This window comes from Saccoglossus kowalevskii, chromosome 1 (assembly GCF_978046115.1).
Source record: "Saccoglossus kowalevskii chromosome 1, keSacKowa6.1, whole genome shotgun sequence".
NCBI lineage: Eukaryota > Metazoa > Hemichordata > Enteropneusta > Harrimaniidae > Saccoglossus > Saccoglossus kowalevskii.
Genome location: NC_140641.1, coordinates 11,015,334 through 11,022,115, shown reverse-complemented (window position 1 = coordinate 11,022,115; position 6,782 = coordinate 11,015,334).

The following is a 6,782-nucleotide window of genomic DNA, read 5'->3' as shown; positions in this document are numbered from 1 at the left end:
AGGTTTACAATCTGCATATGAATACAACTGCAAAGGTTCACAATCTGCATATGAACACAACTACAAAGGTTTACAATTTGCATATGAATACAATTACAAAGATTTACAATCTGCATACGAATACAACTGCAAAGGTTTACAGTCTACATATGAATACAACTACAAAGGTTTACAGTCTGCATACGAATACAACTACAAAGGTTTACAATTTGCATATGAATACAACTGCAAAGGTTTACAATCTGCATATGAACACAACTACAAAGGTTTTCAATCTGCATATGAATACAATTACAAAGGTTTACAATCTGCACACGAATACAACTACAATGGTTTACAATCTGCATATGAATACAACTGCAAAGGTTTACAATCTGCATATGAATACAACTACAAAGGTTTACAGTCTGAATATGAATACAACTGCAAAGGTTTACAATCTCCATATTAATACAACTGCAAAGGTTTACAGTCTGCGTATGAATACAACTGCAAAGGTGTACAGTCTGCATATGAATACAACTACAAAGGTTTACAGTCAGCATATGAATACAACTACAAAGATTTACAGTCTGCATATGAATACAACTGCAAAGGTTTACAATATGCATATGAATACCACCATAGTGGTTCACAACCTGCATATGAATACAACCATAGTGGCTTACAATCTCCATATTAATACAACTGCAAAGGTTTACAATCTGCATATAAATGCAACTGCAAAGGTTTACAATCTGCATATGAATACAATTACAAAGGTTTACAATCTACATATGAATACAACTACAAAGGTTTACAATCTGCATATGAATACAACTGCAAAGGTTTACAATATGCATATGAATACAACTGCAAAGGTTTACAATCTGCATATGAACACAACTACAAAGGTTTACAATCTGCATATGAATACAATTACAAAGGTTTACAATCTGCATACGAATACAACTACAATGGTTTACAATCTGCATATGAATACAACTGCAAAGGTTTACAATCTGCATATGAATACAATTACAAAGGTTTACAATCTGCATATGAATACAACTGCAAAGGTTTACAATCTGCATATGAATACAACTGCAAAGGTTTACAATCTGCATATGAATACAACTACAAGGGTTTACAATCGGCATATGAATACATGCAACTACAAAGGTTTACAATCTGCAAATGAATACAACTGCAAAGGTTTACAATCGGCATATGAATACAACTGCAAAGGTTTACAATCGGCATATGAATACAACTGCAAAGGTTTACAATCGGCATATGAATACAACTACAAATGTTTACAATCTACATATGAATACAACTACAAAGGTTTACAATATGCATATGAATACAACTGCAAAGGTTTACAATCTGCATATGAATACAACTGCAAAGGTTTACAGTCTGCATATGAATACAACTACAAAGGTTTACAATCTGCATATGAATACAATTACAAAGGTTTACAATCTGCATACGAATACAACTACAATGGTTTACAATCTGCATATGAATACAACTGCAAAGGTTTACAATCTGCATATGAACACAACTACAAAGGTTTTCAATCTGTATATGAATACAATTACAAAGGTTTACAATCTGCGCACGATTACAACTACAATGGTTTACAATCCGCATATGAATACAACTGCAAAGGTTTACAATCTGCATATGAATACAACTACAAAGGTTTACAGTCTGAATATGAATACAACTGCAAAGGTTTACAATCTCCATATTAATACAACTGCAAAGGTTTACAGTCTGCGTATGAATACAACTGCAATGGTGTACAGTCTGCATATGAATACAACTACAAAGGTTTACAGTCAGCATATGAATACAACTACAAAGATTTACAGTCTGCATATGAATACAACTGCAAAGGTTTACAATATGCATATGAATACCACCATAGTGGTTCACAACCTGCATATGAATACAACCATAGTGGCTTACAATCTCCATATTAATACAACTGCAAAGGTTTACAATCTGCATATAAATGCAACTGCAAAGGTTTACAATCTGCATATGAATACAATTACAAAGGTTTACAATCTGCATATGAATACAACTACAAAGGTTTACAATCTGCATATGAATACAACTGCAAAGGTTTACAATATGCATATGAATACAACTGCAAAAGTTTACAATCTGCATATGAACACAACTACAAAGGTTTACAATCTGCATATGAATACAATTACAAAGGTTTACAATCTGCATACGAATACAACTACAATGGTTTACAATCTGCATATGAATACAACTGCAAAGGTTTACAATCTGCATATGAATACAATTACAAAGGTTTACAATCTGCATATGAATACAACTGCAAAGGTTTACAATCTGCATATGAATACAACTGCAAAGGTTTACAATCTGCATATGAATACAACTACAAGGGTTTACAATCGGCATATGAATACATGCAACTACAAATGTTTACAGTCTGCAAATGAATACAACTGCAAAGGTTTACAATCTGCATATGAATACAACTGCAAAGGTTTACAATCTGCATATGAATACAATTACAAAGGTTTACAATCTGCATATGAATACAACTGCAAAGGTTTACAATCTGCATATGAATACAACTGCAAAGGTTTACAATCTGCATATGAATACAACTACAAGGGTTTACAATCGGCATATGAATACATGCAACTACAAAGGTTTACAATCTGCATATGAATACAACTGCAAAGGTTTACAATCGGCATATGAATACAACTGCAAAGGTTTACAATCGGCATATGAATACAACTGCAAAGGTTTACAATCGGCATATGAATACAACTACAAATGTTTACAATCTACATATGAATACAACTACAAAGGTTTACAATATGCATATGAATACAACTGCAAAGGTTTACAATCTGCATATGAATACAACTGCAAAGGTTTACAGTCTGCATATGAATACAACTACAAAGGTTTACAATCTGCATATGAATACAATTACAAAGGTTTACAATCTGCATACGAATACAACTACAATGGTTTACAATCTGCATATGAATACAACTGCAAAGGTTTACAATCTGCATATGAACACAACTACAAAGGTTTTCAATCTGTATATGAATACAATTACAAAGGTTTACAATCTGCGCACGATTACAACTACAATGGTTTACAATCCGCATATGAATACAACTGCAAATGTTTACAATCTGCATATGAATACAACTACAAAGGTTTACAGTCTGAATATGAATACAACTGCAAAGGTTTACAATCTCCATATTAATACAACTGCAAAGGTTTACAGTCTGCGTATGAATACAACTGCAAAGTTGTACAGTTTGCATATGAATACAATTACAAAGATTTACAGTCAGCATATGAATACAACTACAAAGATTTACAGTCTGCATATGAATACAACTGCAAAGGATTACAATATGCATATGAATACCACCATAGTGGTTTACAATCTGCATATGAATACAACCATAGTGGTTCACAACCTGCATATGAATACAACCATAGTGGCTTACAATGTCCATATGAATACAACCACAGTGGCTTACAATGTTCATATTAATACAACTGCAAAGGTTTACAATCTGCATATAAATACAACTACAAAGGTTTACAATCTGCATATGAATACAACTGCAAAGGTTTACAATATGCATATGAATACAACTGCAAAGGTTTACAATCTGCATATGAATACAACTGCAAATAATTACAATCGGCATATGAATACAACTACAAAGGTTTACAGTCTGCATATGAATACAACTACAAAGATTTACAGTCTGCATATGAATACAACTGCAAAGGTTTACAATATGCATATGAATACCACCATAGTGGTTTACAATCTGCATATGAATACAACTGCAAAGGTTTACAATCTGCATATAAATGCAACTACAAAGGTTTACAATCTGCATATGAATACAACTGCAAAGGTTTACAATCTACATATGAATACAACTGCAAAGGTTTACAATATGCATATGAATACCACCATAGTGGTTTACAATCTGCATATGAATACAACCACAGGAGTTCACAACCTGCATATGAATACAACCATAGTGGTTTACAATCTACATATGAATACAACTACAAGGGTTTACAACCTGCATATGGATACAACTACAAATGTTTACAATCTGCATATAAATGCAACTGCAAAGGTTTACATTCTGCATATGAATACAACTACAAAGGTTTACAATTTGCATATGAATACAACTACAAATATTTACAATCTGCATATAAATGCAACAGCAAATGTTTACAATCTGCTTATGAATACAACTGCAATGGTTTACAATCTGCATATGAATACAACTACAAGGGTTTACAATCTGCATATAAATGCAACTGAAAAGGTTTACAATCTACATTTGAATACAACTACAAAGGTTTACAATCTGCATATGAATACAACTGCAAAGGTTTACAATCTGCATTTGAATACAACTGCAAAGGTTTACAATCGGCATATGAATACAACTGCAAAGGTTTACAATCTGCATATGAATACAACTGCAAAGGTTTACAATCTGCATATGAATACAACTACAAAGGTTTACAATTTGCATATGAATACAACTACAAATATTTACAATCTGCACATAAATGCAACAGCAAATGTTTACAATCTGCATATGAATACAACTGCAAACGTTTACAATCAACATATGAATACAACTACAAATGTTTACAATCTGCATATAAATGCAACTGCAAACGTTTACAATCTGCATATGAATACAACTACAAAGGTTTACAATCGGCATATGAATATAACTGCAAAGGTTTACAATCTGCATATAAATGCAACTGCAAATATTTACAATCTGCATATAAATGCAACAGCAAATGTTTACAATCTGCTTATGAATACAACTGCAATGGTTTACAATCTGCATATGAATACAACTACAAGGGTTTACAATCTGCATATAAATGCAACTGAAAAGGTTTACAATCTACATTTGAATACAACTACAAAGGTTAACAATCTGCATATGAATACAACTGAAAGGTTTACAATCTGCATTTGAATACAACTGCAAAGGTTTACAATCGGCATATGAATACAACTGCAAAGGTTTACAATCTGCATATGAATACAACTGCAAAGGTTTACAATCGGCATATGAATACAACTGCAAAGGTTTACAATCTACATATAAATGCAAATGCAAAGGTTTACAATTTGCATATGAATACAACTACAAATGTTTACAATCTGCATATAAATGCAACTGCAAACGTTTACAATCTGCATATGAATACAACTACAAATCTTTACAATCTGCATATAAATGCAACTGCAAACGTTTACAATCTGCATATGAATACAACTACAAATGTTTACAATCTGCATATAAATGCAACTGCAAAGGTTTACAATTTGCATATGAATACAACTACAAATGTTTACAATCTGCATACAAATGCAACTGCAAACGTTTACAATCTGCATATGAATACAACTACAAATGTTTACAATCTGCATATAAATGCAACTGCAAAGGTTTACAATCAACATTTGAATACAACTACAAATGTTTACAATCTGCATATGAATACAACTGCAAAGGTTTACAATCTGCATATGAATACAACCATAGTGGTTTACAATCTACATATGAATACAACCATAGTGGCTTACAATCTGCATATAAATGCAACTGCAAAGGTTTACAATCTCCATATAAATGCAACTGCAAAGGTTTACAATCTGCATATGAATACAACCATAGTGGTTTACAATCTGCATTTGAATACAACCATAGTGGCTTACAGTCTGCATATGAATACAACTACAATAATTCACAATCTGCATATAAATGCAACTGCAAAGGTTTACAATCTGCATATGAATACAACTACAAAGGTTTACAATTGGCATATGAATACAACTACAAATATTTACAATCTGCATATAAATGCAACAGCAAATGTTTACAATCTGCATATGAATACAACTGCAATGGTTTACAATCTGCATATGAATACAACTACAAGGGTTTACAATCTGCATATAAATGCAACTGCAAACGTTTACAATCTGCATATGAATACAACTGCAAAGGTTTACAATCTGCATTTGAATACAACTGCAAAGCTTTACAATCGGCATATGAATACAACTGCAAAGGTTTACAATCTGCATATGAATACAACTGCAAAGGTTTACAATCGGCATATGAATACAACTGCAAAGGTTTACAATCTGCATTTGAATACAACTGCAAAGCTTTACAATCGGCATATGAATACAACTGCAAAGGTTTACAATCTGCATATGAATACAACTACAATGGTTTACAATCGGCATATGAATACAACTGCAAAGGTTTACAATCTGCATATAAATGCAACTGCAAAGGTTTACAATTTGCATATGAATACAACTACAAATGTTTACAATCTGCATATAAATGCAACTGCAAACGTTTACAATCTGCATATGAATACAACTACAAATGTTTACAATATGCATATAAATGCAACTGCAAAGGATTACAATCTACATTTGAATACAACTACAAATGTTTACAATCTGCATATGAATACAACTGCAAAGGTTTACAATCTGCATATTAATACAACCATAGTGGTTTACAATCTGCATATGAATACAACCATAGTGGCTTACAATCTGCATATAAATGCAACTGCAAAGGTTTACAATCTGCATATGAATACAACTACAAAGGTTTACAATCTGCATATGAATACAACTACAAAGGTTTACAATCTGCATATGAATACAACTACAAAGGTTC